Genomic DNA, 19,219 nt, shown 5'->3' on the forward strand with positions numbered 1-19,219 from the left:
CAAAGTCCTACGTAAAGGAATACTGAAGGCATTCCATTCCGTTGGCCATTGCTAGATTTCTTCTTAGAATATGCTCAGACTTAAGCATGAATATGTCTTCTTTTGCAGTCTTTCTAACTGCTGTCTCCGCCATTTTAGCAACAATGGCAAAGAAAAGCAGAGCCCTACCCAATTCTCCCTTCAGGCCCTGCTAAGTGTCTCTAACACATGGTAATAATTGTTTGCAAGAGCTACATTGCTCCCTGTAAGAATAACTACTCCAAAGATAATGTAACCCGTCTATGTGTGATGTGACAAATGGGGGCTTGGACTATGTGTAAAGAACTCTTAATTAAAGGTTTAACAGACAGTGAGAGGACTGAACGAGATCATATGTAAGGTCCCTTCCAGCTTTAGCTTTCTATATTATATTACTACGAATGTTGTGAAGATAATGCAAGAGATCCCTTTATTGAGTATACTAGTAAATCTAAAATGTTAACCCAAATCATTTATATTCCATTTATGGGTAGTAAGTTCCAAAAAGAAGAATAAAAATTAGCATAGAAAAACCTCTCTTTGGACTTTTTAAAAATCAGACTGTTTAATAATTTCATTACATTTTGAACCCTCCCTAGAGATTTTCTCCGAACACGGGGGATGTCTCCTAAATTGCTAATCAGCTGGCCATTTTACAACATGTAAGCTGTAAAACCGTATATGTGAAGATCCAAATGGCAGAAAGATTGGATTTGAATCCTTTTGTTTATATTTAATTTTCCCCTTCCTGCTTCCACATATTATTTGTCCTTAACACTCTTATTTTTTTGGTCCTAGAGGCACAGGTGGTTCTTATTTCAGGCTGTATGAACGGTTCTGCTATTCAAAGATTAATGAATAAAGGGGGTCTGGTAAATAGATTAGCATGATAATGGTCATAATGCTTTCTGCTGCTTTCTGCTGCCTTCTGTGCCTACTTCAATCTGTGTGCCTCCCCTCCCCCTGCACGGTCCTCTCGCTCCTTGTTCCCACCACCTGATTCTACCCTTTCAGTCTCAGGCAGACAAAAGTGACTCAGGAATCAGGCAGCTGCAGAGGGAGCAGGGAGAGGATAGGAAGAAAGGGGAGAAGAGAGATGGAGAGAGACAGACAGACAGACAGAAGCAGAGTAGAGAGTAAAAAGCCTCATGTACCAGGATAGGAAGCTTTACGCGGAACGAACACAGAAGATCGAAGATTTCCACTGTCTAATGCAAACAATACCTTCCAAGTTCCCTTCTTTTTCTGACATTTGCTGCCTCTCACTATTGTATCTTCTCTCTCACATTTGATTTTCATCACATGCTTGACCTCATACATATACTCTTTTATCTCAAATTCATAACTGTTCTAGAACCACATATATGTCAAGGCCCAGATGTAACTTGTCGTTTTGGACAATTAGGTCTAGAAGCAAAAGCTAGCCGTAGATTTGGCTTTTCTTGATCACTGTACAAGGGACAAGCACAAAGGGCCTTTCCTTGAAGGCTTTATTGCCAAGAGGCAGAAATCTGGATGTCCCTGAAAACTTACAGCTCCTCCTCAGGGGGTTGAGTATCAGTTATTCATCCGTGACTTTGTGGGACCTCAGTTTATATACCTCCTTGAGCCTCAGTCAATGTCCTTTCTCCATCCTCACAGACCTCCCTCCTTCTACTCTAACCCACTGTCTGGCCTCTCAGCCTGTGTGAGGAAGATGAGCTGGGCAGACAACATCATTCTGGAGGGATGCCATGAAGATGCCCAGGCAAAGTGGATTAAGACAGAAAGCGAAAGTCAGTCCCTACCGCAGGAGAGAATGTGGAAAGAACCGGGCACCTATGCCTGCCGGGCCAGATGCAGACTCCAACAGCGGGGAGATGCTGAGCCGAACAGGCATCAAGGGCCCACACACCAGGCCAGGAAACACAGTCACTTCCCTTCCTTTGTCTCCTAAGACCTGCACGTGTTTTGCCTCATTTGAAGGGAGCCCGGAGCACTGGAAGCGGGGCTGACCCTCCGCCTCTTGTGTTGATTAACATCCCCCTCCGCCTCACTCTGACCCCCACGGGGGCACACATTACCACCCACCCCACCTCCTTCCTCTGTGCCTTCTGATATCAACCGGGTAAAGGGAATCTAAAAATAAAGCCAGGGCCAGAGTGTGTACCACTCGATTGGGCTCCTGTGCTCACAGATCTGCTTATTTTGGCCTATCTCTCCCCAGCGATAAGGCTGCTAACAGCCTGTTATCAGCCAGTCGGTGAAAATGTGCTCCAGCCTGATTAGGCCTCAGTCTTTGCCAAGGTTATAAACAGCCGTTATCGTTTTCCCGAACAGAATAATCCGGACAGTATCAGCTCAGAAACATATGGGCCACACAGAGAAGATAGCCGCTGACGGACACTTCATTTTAATTGTAACGAGTGGGTAGCAGCAGCCTGCAGACAGCAGACAGAGAGCTGCCCGATTGGCAGCAGCGCTCTCTCTCTTTTTTTTTTTAATCCCTTCTTCCTTCCCTGGTTTCCAACGCCTAAACTGCTTTGATATTCTGGGTGGCATAAGGAACTGGACCCTACCCCAGATGTTACCAGTCACCAGGCATGACCCTTCCCTAAAAGGCAGATGGCACCCTTCTGATTCTCTCATAGGAAAAAAGAAAAAAAAAACAGCACATGGGAACAGAGGAGAGCCCATACAGCTCTCTCTGCTCTTCAGCCCCCAGTTCAACTTCAGTAACCTGTCCTCTCACCCCACTCTGATCTCGTCCCCCAAGGCCACGTGTCTTCAGAGACCCCCAGCCTACGAATGGCCACATCCCATTGCCCAGCAGATAGCAGGCCCTCCACACACAGAGGCTGAATATTTATAATGGCGTGTTTATATTATTTCCTTCACCTTCCCACATGTAGACATATACACCAACCAAGATGTGCCCCTTGTGGGATTTTTTGTAGGGATTTTGTGTCCTGAAAGCAATGTCCCTAATCTGCTTTCTCCCTATGCTCTTTTGTGACAGACTCGTTTCTCAGGCTTGTCACAGAAAGTCAACTATCTGTACGATTGTGGGGGTAGGACATAACAAAAAGAGAAAATTGTGATGATAAAAGTTTGGGCGAAAGGGTTCATCTCTCTGCTTCCGGGTCAGCAGACGCCTCAGTTGCTGACAGCTCAGCCCTGGATCACGGCCGCTGGCCAACAGCCACCCTGTTCTTTCACGGGGTGATGCAATTTTTCTCCTCATGTGTCACTAGGAACAAAGGAGAAGGAGAGGAGTTGAGGCAGAGGGAGAAAGAGCCGACAGCAAGAGGGTACTGTAAGACAAGTGCACCTTGCCTGGCATCCGGCAGCAGACGCATCCTTGGCACCAGTCTTGCTGTTCTGGTTGTCGCTGCTATTGCTGTTATACTTGGGCTCATACCTGGCTGGCCAGATGGGGTCAACAAGAGCAGGAGGGATTCCAAGGAAGATAAGCACTGGTGCGCCCCCCCACAACACCCCACCCAGACTCAGGTGCCTCAGTTCACTCTTCTATTCAGCATCCATGTTTCTCAGTATTTCAAATAATTAAATATCTTTAACTTGGTCTTCCTTTTCGAACCCTCTTTTCTGTTTTGTCCCCTCTTTGCTCCTTAAACCCTTAAGTATCTTTTCCCTTTCACCACAGAAAGCCAGCACCTTCCATTGCCCATGCACACACTCCATAAGTTGAACAGCAAACCTCTAGAGGTCTATGACTAGCCCCACCACCACTCCATCTCCATGAGATTCTCCCACAGATTTATAGGGGCTCCCAGGAAGCTCACTCATACAGAGCACTCTGGCCCTGAGAACACTTCTGGTATTTCACCGCCAAATGAAAATTGAGTCCACGGTAATGTTCCTGTAATAATATCAAATTCAAAAGAGAAAGGGGAGGGAAATTCAGCTGCCAGTTGAAACGAGCCTGAGGCACATTTTTGTTTTAATTCTTTTTTTCATGGCTTTTCAACACCTGCCTTCCCTCTTCCACTCTCCCAACAAAATATGGCTTAGGTTGCCTTGCAGTATTATCAAGAGACCGACCAGCAGATCTATGCAAGAAACTGCAGTGGGTGGTCTGTGTGCAACATCTTGGTGGTCTTGAGCTCAGTCCCCCGGACAAAGTTTCAAGGTTACAGCAGTCTTTCCCTAATTGCCATCAGAATCTGAAAATATCCTGGAAACATGAGAATCCCCCTCTGAACTGATGAGTTGGCTCGGCGGTAGTTTATTCAACTTAAAGTGTTTCTTTTTTTCTTTCCTTTTTCTATTTTTGTTTTCCTATTCTTTCTGTTTCAATGGGCCCAGCTTTGTTCTTCCACAATTTCAGGCTAATAAGACTAGAGAATTTCCTGAAACAAGCAGCTTGGGGGAGGGGGGGTCTGCTTCCCATTTTGTCCACAACCCCTTCTTTGCAGAAGCTTCCCCTTTTGTGGAAAGAAGGCCAGCTTTCTCAGTGTCACACAATGAAGGCAGGGGAAGCTTTCTAGTAGATGGTGACAAAAGTGACCACAAAAAGTTGGGTGGGCTGCAGCCATGCTGTGTCTGTTGCAGCACTGCAACTGTGGGCTGACGTCCCCATGAGCACCGGGCCCAAGCTTCTCAGAACATCTATGACACCACTGTCATTGCGGATTTGCTTGGGTGTCCTCATGACTGTGAGCACCCAAAGGCCCAGGGCATTGTCTTCCTCCACTGTCTTCGTCCACTGTATCCCCAGCACCTAGCACAGAACGTGGCATACAGTAAGCACTCAATAAATGGTGGCTGAAATAAAGGAACAGATTCAGCCCAAAACTGCCCAGGTGGGTGTTCAAGGCCAAGTGCTTTGAAGATACCCTAGATGCCAAACCTGGCTCCATCCCACTTTCTAACTCTGCCTTAGCCTCAGTTTGTCCATCTCAGATGAGGATAATCAAAGTAGTTGGGCCATAGAATTGTTGTGAAGATTATGTAATTTAAAAGCACTTATCCTAGTACCTGACACCAACAGTCACAAATAAATACTTCTTATTTATGAATGACCATGCCTCATTCACCGACATCTGCCCCTTACAGAGTTACTATAGTAGTCTATAGTAGTCGACCTGCTCTGACCAAAGAAAAAGTCTGCATCAAGGAAATCAACTTCCAATCCCCGCTGTGCTAGGACTCTAATGGTCACTTAGTTGCTCAGCTTTTCTCTGCTTCTGTGGCCTGCGTCAGGCTGAGGGTCATTCTGCCTCGCCTGACTGACTTGCAACTTGACTCTGAGACAGCACGACCTACCACATGTGGACACATATGGAAAAGCAAAACCCAAACTATCCAATCTGCTGCCAAGTCATGCCCCGGGAAAGCAATTCGAAGTCTAGCACACTCCAGGGACCTCGCTACAGGCCCCCTGGCACCTAGGGCTCTCTGGGACTCTGCCAAGGCTCCTGCCTTAAATTAGGGCTTCCAGTCAAGACAGTGCAATGCAAAGCATTTGCTTGGCCCACAGTCCTGACCATGAACTCTGTTGGAAATTAAACCACCTGAAGGGCTAACACCTAGAACACCTCCCTCTTGCCCACACGCCATTTCAGCAGGACGTGTGGCTTCCCCCTCTGGGAGCAGTAGATTCTCATTTTCACATCCTCCCACTGTCCTTCTAATCTCTAAAGCTGGTTATTTTTTCTAGCTTTTCCCAAAAAGGGCATCTTATTTTGGAGACTCTTAAACCCATTTGCATTCCCAAGACAAGCTCTTAAGCATAAATTCATTTCAGCGTGGGGGTCTTTTTTCCTTTCCTTCCTCTCACTATGAAGCTATAGTGAATTCATAAACAGCTCTAGTGGTTTTAGCATCAAAACCTACTAGGGTTCTATATAAGACAGGAATACAGGGTATTCGTACTTCTCTCTCTCTCTCACCAAACGCACATGCACACACGTGCACGCACACACACATGAACACACATGCATACATGTACATACTCCCACAATGGTGTTAGTCTCATTAGCTACAATATTGTTCTCATCTCTCCCATCTCTAGACCCACCCTACCCCTGGCTCAGTCAAGGCTCACTTTCCTGGCCTCCTGTGGGAACACTGCCAAATAAAATAACAATATTCATATGGTAAGGCACGTTAAAACCTTGGGAAGATTTAAGCCTGGGTTTCATGTCACGGACGCTCCCTCCTGTAATCTGTATTCCAATCTCGGTGTCAGCGGAGCTGTGATCAGAATATCCAAGGTCTCATAAAAGATTCAGGGCTTACTGACTTCCCTGACATTTGCTGTTTCATGTTGTTCCTGCTCATTCCCTTTCAGCTTCCAAAGAGCCCACAGTCCTTTTCAACTCACTGCTGCAGGTGGCAAACTTGCCGAGAAGTCCAGTAATTTAGCTGTGACTGGGGTTAGGGTTCTTGTTTCTTTTAGCACCTTCTTTTGTTTGGTTGTGGGCTTTTCGAAGACCGTATTCCTGCTGCCTCCTCCATGCTACCTTGAAGTAGGACTTAGGAATCCAGGATGTTAACGAGACATGATGAACATTTCCCCTCTTTGCTAGAAGTGCTTTTGAAAAGGGTAGGGTTGTGCGTGCCTGACTCAGCGTGTTTGCACCTTCAGGGTTCTCATCATGATTTCAACCAGAGACTGCATTATGTACCCTTGTAAAGTGTTGAGGCTATCATTTGCAGGGGTGGCAGTCCACCAAAAGTGGCTAAGCACATTCTCCCATGGCCAAGTTCAAAGTCAGGTGTATTACACGTGTGTGACTCCACAGCTATCATACACAACAAGTACCACATGGATATTAGCAGCTTAAAAACTCAAGCAAGGTGTATTATGATTTAAGGAAACCAGGTAACTAAACCAGTGACTGTAAATAGATCTTTTGGCTGACTAAGAAGATCACCACGATGCCTTAGCCAGACCCACTAGCAGATTTCTAATACGATTTGCTTTCCAATCTTACAATTTACACCCAACTTATCAGAAAGACATTTAGTGGATTATACCATACTTTTTAAGGATGTCACAGATCTTCACAAGGAAAATCTCTGATACACCTACAGGCTAGGAGCCCAATGACCTATAGAGATGGCAAGAAGAGGAGAGAAGACATATTGTCTTATGGCTAACATCACCCAGCCATCCGAGGCCATGGGGACAGAAAACAATGGTGGCTCCACCAAATAACAGAACTGAGACCCTTTCAAGATACCCCTTAGTAAGTCACAAGTGTTTGGAATTAAAAAAAAAAAAAAGAAAAAAGGGGAAAAAAAGGAAATAGAGAATTCCAAAATTCAGGCCGTCAAAAACTAAAGGCCAATTATAATTTAATCTCTTTTGAAAACATTTTATCTTAATTATTTCTGTAAATGCTATGGCCATTAGTCAAATTAACACAAAATCCCAGACCAAAGTGCCATTTACACATAGGTACTAACATAACATTAGGTAGCATGAAAGTGACCAGGGGCTATAAACAACTTCTTTGAATGTTTTTAATGTATTCACTAAAAGAACCTTCTGAAGAGATTAAAAAAAATTCTAGAACACAAATTGAAAATTAAAGGCAAGTTGCTGGGACCTCAAAATTAAACATGTCAAGTGATAAAATTATAATCAAAATCATCTCTGTACTTCTCAAATCCTCCACTGTGTAGTCTCATAATATAAGCCTCTATATGTATATGTACATATTTTTCCACATTTGCACATGAAAAATCAAAGAGGCAAACAGATATAAGTGGCTAATCATAAGATGATATAAACAGAATATGCCCTCAGACTTAGGCAAGCAAATAGGAATCTCCTATTAGAGTAATGTGGTCCTGAGAAATTACATGTTAAGTTTTTAAAGATTGAGTTATGTTACATTCTTTGGGGAACATATCATTTAAGAGAAGTCCACAGTTAGACATTTCTGAAAGTAAATAATCCTATAATTTGTCATATTTGGTAACTCTACCTTTGTTTATTACTAAACACAAGCTATATTTATTTATTTACAGAAAAATTCATTTTTTTTCAGAGACATAGTATAATAGTGTATAAATGAGTGGACCTCAACAGAGGATGATTACACCCCACGGGACACCTAGCAATGTCTCGAGGCATTTTTGATAGTCACAGTGGGAGAGTAGGGATGCTGCTGGCATTTATGGCAGAAACCAGGGATAGGAGAGCCCCCCACAACAAAGAATTTTCTGGCCCAAAAAGCCAATAGTGCAGAGCTTGAGAAACCCTGGTACAGATTTTCACAAACATCACCAAATTCCTCAAATCATGTCCCTAAAAGACCTTTTTTTCTTGAGGAAGATTAGCCCTGAGCTAACATCTGCTGCCAATCCTCCTCTTTTTGCTGAGGAAGACTGGCCCTGAGCTAACATCAGTGCCCATCTTTCTCTGCTTTATATGTGGGACGCCTGCCACAGCACGGCTTGCCAAGCATTGCCATGTCCGCGCCCAGGATCCGAACCAGTGAACCTCGGCTGCCGAAGCGGAACGTGCGAACTTAACCACTGTGCCACAGGGCTGGGCCCCCCAAACCCTGCCAAAAGACTTTTAAGAAATAAAAAATGAGAAGTTGGAGAACATAAAAGAGAACTTTTTTTAGTACATTTTGATTATCATAAGTATAGTTGCTTTTTGTGGATGCTACAATATGTTACTTCACCTATAATATGCTCTTAAAACCCACCACCTGCATTACAGCCGTACATGGAACGATGCTGGAAAATCAGCAAGGATCTGAGAAAAAAAAAACACTGTGAGACATCCTTCAGTGGACAGAGGAGTATCCTGACCAGTTGTGTTAAAATTAAATAACGTAAGATATAACAAAAGCTAACTTTTTCACTAGTGAAAAATGAACACGTCTGGTATTTAGAGTCCTACATGTGTGTATCCATCCAGTTCTATAGCATAAGAGCTCTGACATTCAGTAATATGATAATATTATTTTTGAGATCAGTTAAGGTATAAAATGTGCGTACTCTCAGTCTTTAATATTAATAAGTCTTGTAACTAGCAGTTTCTCGTAGCTCCAAATTCCTGAGCACAACTAGAAAGGGCACTTATCCTGAAAAATCTAATAAATTTACAGTTTTATATACTTCCTTCAATTGTAAAAGTCTTGTTCAATAAACTTTAAAATGCCACTATAGAGCAATAACACAGACAGTATAAACCCAGCCCTGGGAAAGCTGTGCAACCAGAAATTGTTCCCCTTTCTGCTAGAGCAATAAAGTTTTATATGTTTGAACTGACTGTAAAAAGGTTTGAATGTTGGCAACTGGGGAATAATCTGTCTTCTTTATAGTTATTATCATATTTCCCACAAGACCCCTTGGTCTGTGTCAATCCTTCTTGTATATGACACCTTTGTACTGTCAGCGAAAGCAAGACTACTTTACTTTTTTTTTTTAACTATAGGACTTGTATCTGTTTTCCTTCAGATTACAGCTAACAGGAATAAATTATTTCTGACAAGCATCTATTGCAGCATTTTACCAAATAAAGCTGGTTGTGAGCTGCTTTTCCAAGAGCGAGGGGGGGAACCTCCTCCCTTCTCCTTCTCTCTCTTTCTCTCAACTGATTCAAATGCAATTCAGGGATGGTTAAATTGGAGGAAATGCCAATAAAAAGAGATTTGTAGGAAAGTTGCTCTGAATGCCAGAGCCCATTGTAAGACGGTGGTTCAGTCCTCACGGGTGCTATTGGATCTGTGTGGAGAAGAAGTTGAGGAAAAGGTAGGAGGAGGAACCATCCTTTTCCTTCCTGACCTGTCTCAGGTCTGTGCTTCTTCGTTCAGACAGAAAGCTGAGTCTAGCCAGAAGATGTGGCTAGAGTTCCCCAGACTGATTAACAGCTAGTGAGGGAAGCCATGGCTATGACCAGCAGGGGCAGACACCCAAGCTGTCACATGTAGGCTTGGCCTCTTGGCTAACAGGTCATCTTGGCTGAAATGAGTTTAGGCTCATGATAATCAGCAAAGAGCAACTGTGTGTGCGTGCATGTGCGTTCACACGCGCATGTTATTTAGAAGACAGGGGGGTCTTCCTTTCTCCCTCCCCCAGCTCCACCACCACAGCTCAACAACAGATACACAAATCTATACCCAGTAATCCATTACACACGAACCAGCTAGACTAAAACACATTCTCCTCTCTCTCACAACTCTCACAACCACCATCCCAAAGCTCCTTTGCCTTCCATATTTAGAATAACAGTGGGAAAAGTCAGACAGAAATAACAATAGTTATTTGCAAACATCATGTTTTTAAAAATCAAAAGACATTATGTGGTTGAACATCAGTGGAATTGGCACAATAAGTTAATTATCTCTGTACTCTGGAATAGACAGTCTCTCCAATAGACCACAAGAATAGGATGGTCAGTCACATGAATATAGGCATATACACATATCCACACACATACGCAACACACATCTAGATGAGTACACACACTCATACTCAAACACAACTCAGCCACTTCAAAATGAATAGTCAACTTAAATATGGAAGTGCTGGTGTGGAAGGGTAAACGCCAAATGATCTCTATAAATACAGCAACTCTACCAGAATGAGGCAACGCAAATAAAATTGAGTAAATACAATAACATCTCAGTGACCTTGGAAAAAACTGGAGCCTCGTGCTCATGAACATGAGCTCAGGATATCCTCTTATTTTCTCCTCACTCCCCATCTCCATGAATGTTCAGCGCCACATTATGATGTATTCTCCTAGCCCAGTTCAGACAACAAACAGTCTCATCTATATATGGTAGACACCAAAAAAAATCTTGTCACGGTAATTGCCTCCTGCTACCAGGAGGAACAAGGAGCACTGTGTTCCTTCGCACCAACCTCCCCCCCCCCCCCCAAGAACCACTACACAAACTACACTTTTTAACAAAGGTGTACTAACATGCCTCTTAATATCCCTTAAATGGCAACTGCCAACTGGGAAACCATGGATCTATAATAACAGTTTTTTATTCTCTTCAAAACAGGTTCTTGATGTAGGTCAAAAGTTCTTGGGTTTGGGTCATATGTCACAGTGACATTAATAAAAGGACAATAGATGCTATCTTTTTTTAAAATCTTTTGACATGTAACACAGATATAGAAAAGTGCACAAATCACAAGTATACAGCTTGGCGAAAAAATATGAAATGCTTTACAAATGTGCCCATCATCCTTGTGCAGGACCCATGCTAATCTTCTTTGTATTGTTCTCATTTTTTATATGTGCCATTGAAGTCAGCTCATAGGCAGCATTTTAAATGCTCTCACACGGTAGTGGGTCTCAGCTTCAGGACCAGTAACTAGACCATCACCACCAGTGGAATGGAAGAGGTGCAGAGGCAGAGGTATTTCCCAAAGGGTAAAGCATGTAGCCCAGGCATCTACTTCATCAGAGGTTTTCGTGAAATGCAAATTTCTAGGCTCGATATCACAACCCGCTGGGGCAGGGCCTGTGAAACTGCATTTTACAAATACCCCCAGGTTATTCTTAAGAACACTAGGGCCTGGCCACTGAAGTATACCTGTAATTCCCCTCCTGAACCCCAATCACAATCCCCTTTTCAAAAACGAATGGCCTCAGCACACACTTTGCTGAGATAATAGCTGGTGAAGTTCAAAGAACGGCATTGTGTTTTGACACAGAAAAGAAAGGGACTTAGAAAAAGGGACTTAGAAAAATAACTGATCAACAAGGGAAAAGTATGGTCCTGGAAGCTTTGCCTCCTTCTCCTTTTCCTCTGAACTCTGGAGTCTACATATCTACTATTCTATGCATTCTAGTGGAATTAAAAAAAAAATGCAGAAAGATGAAGAGTCTTCTGAAAAGGCCAGGAGTTGGATCGCCCCTCTTCCGTCACCACGGTCTTTCTTATAAATTTCAAGCAAACCCAAGGATTTGTACTTCGCTGTGTCCTAAAATACACCTTCCTTCATAAACCCAAAAGGAGTTGGTTTTTATAGGGACGTATTCGAGGAGAATATCCTGGGACTGCAGAGGCACGCAGGAAGACACCATGATAGGATCCCAGGCCTCACTGGCCCAAGGAAGGCCCACATTTCAGAGGGTGTGGTATTATTGACTGTTTCTCAGCTTATAGATTCTACCCATTAGATGATTATTTGTGGAACTCTACCAAAATACAGATGGGGCAAAAAAGGCAGATCAGTGGGCACCAGGCATTATTGCTACCACTATTGCTTCTCAGCTATATTACTACTGCTGCTGCTGCTACTACTATAACTAACCAGTTTTGATGCGTAATGTGTCGGGCACTGTTCTAAACTCTTTAGATGCATCATCTCATTTAATCCTCAGGGCTACTCTTACTTGAATGTGTCAACAATATTATTTAGTGAGAGAGAAGATTCTGTCACAGGTTGGTACTGTCTTTCCTTTACATGTAGCATTTATTCCCATTCTATTCAAGGCCGAGTGCAAGGATGTCTGAGCATGTAGACAAGGGCAAGAAGAGAACTTTTCTGTTGAAAACTGTCAATAAATTGAAGACATAACAAAATAGACTATATACTAGATGCCTTGGGACAACAAAAGATACCTCAGATGATGCTTCTTTCTACAGGGAGCAGCTAGTCTAGTGAGGAAGACCAGAAATAGGCAAAAGAAAGCTATATAGTACAGAAGCATTATAATGAAATAGACGACAAATGATTAGAGAAGAGGGTAATGTGACACAATCTATAAGAAAAAATATATACAGGACATAACCCTTTCCTCAAGAAAATTTCAATATTCTTGGAAAGACAACATACTCTCATCTTGTCTTGTGAAACAATCAGAGAAACACCAAAAACTATATAGCCAGCTGTTACATACATTAATACAAATTTGAGAAATTAAGAGAAGGGAATATTCAATGTAAGCTGTGATTGTTGGACAAAATAAGAAGAAGCAAAATTGGAAGAATGGACAGAGACTAGATATACATAGAGGACAAAAAGAAAAAGCAACCCAGGAGGAGCAGAGGGGGAGCAGGAAGACAGGGAGAGCAAGGAGACCAACTTGCCTGGAAGGCCTGGACCCAGAAGTGAGGAAGAGAAACAGGGAAAAGGAAGCAGAGAGATAAGCCAAACCCCTCCCCTCACCAGCGGGCACCACATGCTAACATGAGACCTGGAACAGAGTTCAGACCACAGCTAACCATGCCAGCCAACCTAGGTCCCTCTGCTCCTGTGGAACTGCTGAGGATCCCCGAAAGCAAAACGACAAGCAGAATCCCTAGACTGGACCATCTTATCACCACAGTAAGGACAGGGCCCTTAGTGGCACAATCTCATAGGCAGCAGCTAGATCTCAGAGAATGAGGTTGGGCTCAGGAACATCTTCGACAGCAGAGCTCCAGGGAAAGATCCAAGAGATGCTGGAGGTGGGGTCTGTGCTTCAGGAGGAAGCAATTTCCAAACTAAATCAAGGCCAACGATGGACATTCACTAAGGGTCCTTCTAACTCCAAACTTCAGTGATTCTATGAAACTTCTGAACAGGAAAGGAAGGAAGACCACAACGCTTAGGTGACTATGGTCCCCTGCAAGAGTATTTCAGGAGCCCACTGACCCTGTGCCAAGAATATAAACATCCAGGGCAGTGTCCTTGCTGATGTGACCACCAATGAAAGCAATGAGACACTTGAACATCAGACAAAAATACCACCGTTTGGGTAAAAGCACGTGAAGCTGCTATCTTGAACACATAATTTCTTGGGTGAAGTTCTTTACCTTATCATTTAATATACATGGATTATTTTGTTACTAACAACAGAAATAATAGTAATACTTTGCTATTTGCGTAATGTTTTATAGCCTGCCAACAATTTCATAAGCATGATTAAGTTTAATCTTGCCAAGAAATTTACGAGGTGTTATTATCCCCATGTTATAGATAAGGAAACTAACCCAGAGAGGGTAAATGACTTGCTCAAGGCCACACAGCTGGTAACTGCCAGAGCTAGATGTGGGCCCATATCAAATGAGTCCTCATAATTTACTGTTTGTTTGTCACGTGCAAGACACAGGACTGGCCACCACCAGGACACAAAGATGGGTAGGAAAGATCACAGGAACCCAAAGCAAAGGAATTTTCAGCACCTTGCCCATTGAACTTGGCCATCTTTTAGTTGACTTCACCCAACTCACCTAGGCTAGCTGGGTCCCTTCCATCATCCCATCTGAGGCAGGGTCTACACCTGACATGCTCATCCTTATTACCTCTATAGCATGCACTGTAGTTGACAAACAGGTAATAAAGGTGACCACATCTGCTCCACTCCCTCCCACCTTACGGCAAAGCCACCACATTCTGGTCACTGGGTGAACAGCCAGGCATTGGCTACATAAAGAGGCAGAGACTCTTTGGGACTCACGAAAGGAGCCAAGTTAACATGAATTTCCTTCTCTCCCAAGTAACCAAAGCACTCCTCCTAAGTCTCCAATGGAGAAATCAACAGTCTTAAGCTCCCCAAGGTGCTCCTCCTAACCCAGCAATCATGGCACATTCTGTCTCACACAGCCACGGGGATCCCGAGCCCCTCAGGAGCCGCCAAGGCGTGCTGATGTACAGGCTGCTAATACAGCGTTATTAAGAACACGTTTGTCTCCACTCCTCTAAGCACGTTTGCTTCCCTGCCGGAAGAAAAGCCACACACATGCTCCCACAGAGGGACATGGCGAAAAGCCCTAGAACCCACAAAGGGAAATCAGCATGCCAAGGGTTAAGCACACCCTGTAATAAGCATCTCTGTTCCGGCATGTTGCGAAAGCCCATTACCTCCCGCCACATTACCTCATTCATTTCTTATATGCGGATGGTTTATTTTCCCATGAGCACCCTGGCTCTCAGTATTAAGTCCCCTCCTTCGCCTCTATTTCTCTATCCATCACATTTAACACTCTGACAGTAACAGTCTATAATGTTTCTATTCTACAAAACCGCTCTGTCAACTCCGGGCTTCCAGAGCAGCAACTGAGGAAAATAAATAACATCAACGCCAGGGACGACAGCATCACAGCTCCCTTTCTGCTGGGCTTTTTTATTTTATATTATTCTACAAAGGGAGAAAAAATAAAGGCGATGGGGGGAGGTGGAAGCAAAGAGAAGAATGTCCTTCTCACCCAACAGACACTTAACAGACCTGAAGGAACAGCCATGGCATTTCCCTTTCAGACAAAGAAGTCATTTCCCCGCTCTCCTCTCAAATCCCCTGAGCAGCACCCCTTCCATTTTCCTGGTGGGTTACGAAAGGACTGATATTTACTGCACTGTGCTCCCTCTACCTGCCATCCTAGAGGCAAAGCAACACAGAGTCGAGCATGTGTGCAGCACCCCATTCACCGTCTAGGGTGATCCATAAATTCTTGTCATCTTTTCTGGAGCAAGAGTCCAGCAAGGAGGGGGAGGCGGTCCATGGGTCCACAACCTTTGTTCCGAGGGAGACATCCAGGGAACAGAGACTCTGGAACCCAGGAGCAGGCAGAAAGGCAAGAAAATGTTAACTACTGAGAAATAAATCACTCTATAGAAAGCTGCCTCGCCTCCATATTCCTGAGGGTTTACCAAAACTGTGTTTATTTTCATCATTTTGGATATAAATCATTTAAAAACATGTTATATTTCCATCTAGCTTCTTTGAAAGATACCCAGATAGATAGATAGATAATCTTGAACATAATTTGCCTTCCTCTTCATGACCCAAATCATTTATCATTACGAATACCGATTATCAGCCAGGCCCACCGTTAGCTGTGAGTCTGCATGTCTATTGTATAGGAACTCTGTCTGCTGGATTTTTTAAGTTTTCCAGCCTCCTTTTTGTGGTTTTACTGCCTCCTCTTCAAAGTCAGCATAGCGTGATGGTTAAGAACATGGGCTGTGGGACCAGATCGTGGAAGCCAAACCTAATTACTTACTGGGTGTGGGATCTTGTTTCTGAACCGCTCCGTGCTGCGCCCTCACCTGTAAAATGGAGACAGTCGTGGTACCTCGCTCCTCGGGGGGTTGTGAGGATGACCTGAGTTACACTCTGAGTGTTTAGGATCGTGTCTGCAGTAGTCAGTGCTCAGTTAATATGAGTGATTGCCATGTAGATATCCTGACAGGGGCTGGGAAACGAGACAACCATACAGTTAGAATCATGTTTGAAATAAGAGGAAAGGGGATTCGAGTGGTGGCCTGTGGGCACTATGAGGAGTCACCCACACAGGCTGAGTACCTGGAGGCTCCTTTTTGGTCACAGAGAGGCCTCCTATGCTAAGGTCCTTGTTCCTCCTTTCTTCAGATGGGTAAGGCTGCCGGCACTGAGTTCTGAATGGTGAGATGTAACTATAGAGAGACTCATTCAGAATAAAGAAAGAACGAGAGGAAAGAAGACCAAATGAGAACAAGACCTAAAGGCCTGTCCCTGAACACTGCCCAAGAATTCTGTAATTCCTTCTATATAGTCAACCGCATGGGGCTGCTTCTCGAAGAGCACGAATAAGAGGCACAATGTTTAAAATTGCTTTGAAATGCTCTGTGCAGTCTTATTTTTACCAAACATTATAATTATTATTATTACTCAACTTTGCACCTAAAGCAGTTAAAGGTAGTTTTAAACCTAAAGGCATTCAGAGGTGGGAATCTTGCTTTCTCCCTCTACTGCTACCCAAGGGGCAGTGGAATTTCTTTTTTCCATCTCAGGTGTGGCAGAAGGGAGAAAAGGACCAGCTCAGGGACCAATCCTCTTGATAACGGGCACCCTGGGGATTCACTCACATCGCTTCCCTAGATCTGCTCTCCACCAAGGGAAAGTCAGACTCCAGCTTGTGGAAGGTAATGATCGCAAAGCTTCAGAATAATGCCTGCATTCCAACCGGAGGGGCAAATGGGAGAAAAAGTTAAGGCCAAATGGGAGATAGCGTGTCTGATGCCCCGAGGCAAGGAGGAACTGGTTCCTGGTACTTCATTTCTTGTCTAGTTTAATTCCAAAGATGGAAACAATACAACTCACTGAAGGAAAGATCACTTCTGCTTTTATGATTATTTTTTGTCGGGAGAAGTGACGTAAGGACCATAATCAGACTAAGTGACATTATTTCATTATTTTAAACGATCACATTTCATTAGTGCCGCTCATAGTACTCCTTGATGTGTTAATTTTTTTGTTTTGGTGACAGAAAGGCAAAGGTGACCTCACAGCGCCAAAGGTGTCCCTAAGGAAAGAGTGACCCTTTCATCTAATTTCTTTCCAATAAATTAAGAGTGAGAATGCCTCTGTCTAAAGAAGGCATTGGAGGGAAACTATATAGGTAGGCACAGTACTTGTATTCAAAAGTTTCTAATTTAGTGAAGAGAGAGGGATACATGAAGAAATGACTAAAATTAAGGGTTGAAAAAAGGGTTGAAAAATGATAGCACACATGCTAATCAAAGCTACACGTATTTTGTTATAGGAACATGGTAGAACGCGTGATTAATCTGAAAGGCGGTCTTTGGAGGGCTCTCAGATTTTCACAGAAAGAGAGATATTTTGGAAAGCTACAGAGCTTTTAGTTATTAAGGGCTGAGTTGTTACAATCATTCAACCTAGGTTCAAATCCCTACTCTGCCAGTTCCTACCTGGGTAATTTAGGGCAAGTTATTTAACCCCTCTAAGCTCAGAGTCCTGGCCAATATAACAGGGACAATGACAGTATATACCTTATAGGTTTTTCAGGGCGGATTAATGAAATAGTGAATGTAAATAACACAGTGCCTTGTACATAACCCCTAAATTAATATTAGCTGTTATTATCACAATCCTTCCCCAAGCCCTACGAAGTAGGTGATGTTATGATCTCCACTTTTAGTATTGAGCAAACAGACATGACAGAAATTAGGTAACCTGCCAAATGTCACACAGTAGATGGAGGATCCAGGACAAAAATTTGGGTCAGCCTGACTCTAAAACCCAGGTTCTTTGCCACTATATTTTTTCCGGCCCACAACAAACTCTGGCTCCTCCCAGAAGGGAGGTCCTGGGAACTAGAGGGCTAAGCCTTGGAATCACCTGAAAATAGAGCAGGATTCTAGCAGATCATGCTTTGTTTCTGGAGAGAGAAAATCAAATGCATGTCAGAGACACACCCAATAAGAAAATCAACAATTATACAGAAACAAAATTCTGTGAAACTGAAAGATCTACCACAATGTGAAAGGAACAAAACTCTACCTGGCATCCAAATTACCTCCCTTTCCTAATTTCCTTCTTCTTCTTAATGCCTAGCCCATTCTCCCAAGTAACCAGAACGGAAAACCTCTAAACATAGACACAGAGACACAGATGGAACACATCTCAGTCTAGTTCAAACTTGCACACCGTGCAGCAAACGCCTCATGACAGTCCTGGCAACGCTTCACTTCCTACAGTTACATGATAAAGCCGGCATCTATGACCACACCCTCCAGCTATTTGGGGACAGTTCTAATTGCTGGTTTCTCATTGTACTGAATCATATCCCACCTCGAACTTTTTGTGGAATCAAATTAACAAAGGAATCAAATGATTCAATCATCCTTGACTTATACCTTTCCTTCTACCTCCCTATCTAGATGGTCACCAGGCTCTGTTAATCTTGCTTTCAAAACAGTCTGATACTTTTCATTCCCAAATTACAATTCATTTACCCAGACTCCAGGTCCTTTGGTCTCCTGGCTGAAATCCCTGGCTTCAGTCTCTCTCCAGTCTAGTACATCCTGCACATTTTAAGACTAAAAGTCCTTAAATCTGGTTTAAGCATCTGTCATCCATGTTCCCATAACCACTGGGTCTCCATTTCTTACCACATGTCTAAACCCCTCTGCTGGACAATCAGTGCCACACTATCCATGCCAACCACATGGGCCTCACCCTACCTATTACATCCTATTTTCCATATTTCCCAATACATATCTTCCAACTTGCTAAACAACCATTTCATAGGACAGCCCCACAAGTAGACCATGCTCATGGAAACGAGTGTTTATATGTTTAATACAACATGTCTAGGGCCATATAACCACTCATGGGGGAGCTAGGAGTTGCTCCTCAGACTCCCAGTCTAGGGCTCTCTCTAGTCCATCAAGATATGATATGGTACTAAAGTTGCCTGCCTCTAGATAATGCTGGGACCAGAGGATAAAATGGTATCCATGTGATTCCCTAGTGCATACCATGAATGATTATTGAGCACCT

The 19,219-nt window shown here is 43.4% G+C and overlaps 1 protein-coding gene and 1 non-coding gene across 9 annotated transcripts in view; both read right to left on the bottom strand.

Moving 5' to 3' along the window:
- Positions 1-19,219, bottom strand: part of PBX1 (PBX homeobox 1) — a 308,294-nt gene that overhangs the window by 165,200 nt on the left and 123,875 nt on the right. The window lies entirely within an intron of this gene.
- Positions 11,155-11,258, bottom strand: LOC111773678 (U6 spliceosomal RNA). Its single transcript, XR_002808374.1, has one exon. It is a non-coding gene; the product is annotated as a U6 spliceosomal RNA (small nuclear RNA).

The sequence above is a fragment of the Equus caballus genome, chromosome 5 (assembly GCF_041296265.1).
Source record: "Equus caballus isolate H_3958 breed thoroughbred chromosome 5, TB-T2T, whole genome shotgun sequence".
In the NCBI taxonomy this organism is placed as follows: Eukaryota; Metazoa; Chordata; class Mammalia; order Perissodactyla; family Equidae; genus Equus; species Equus caballus.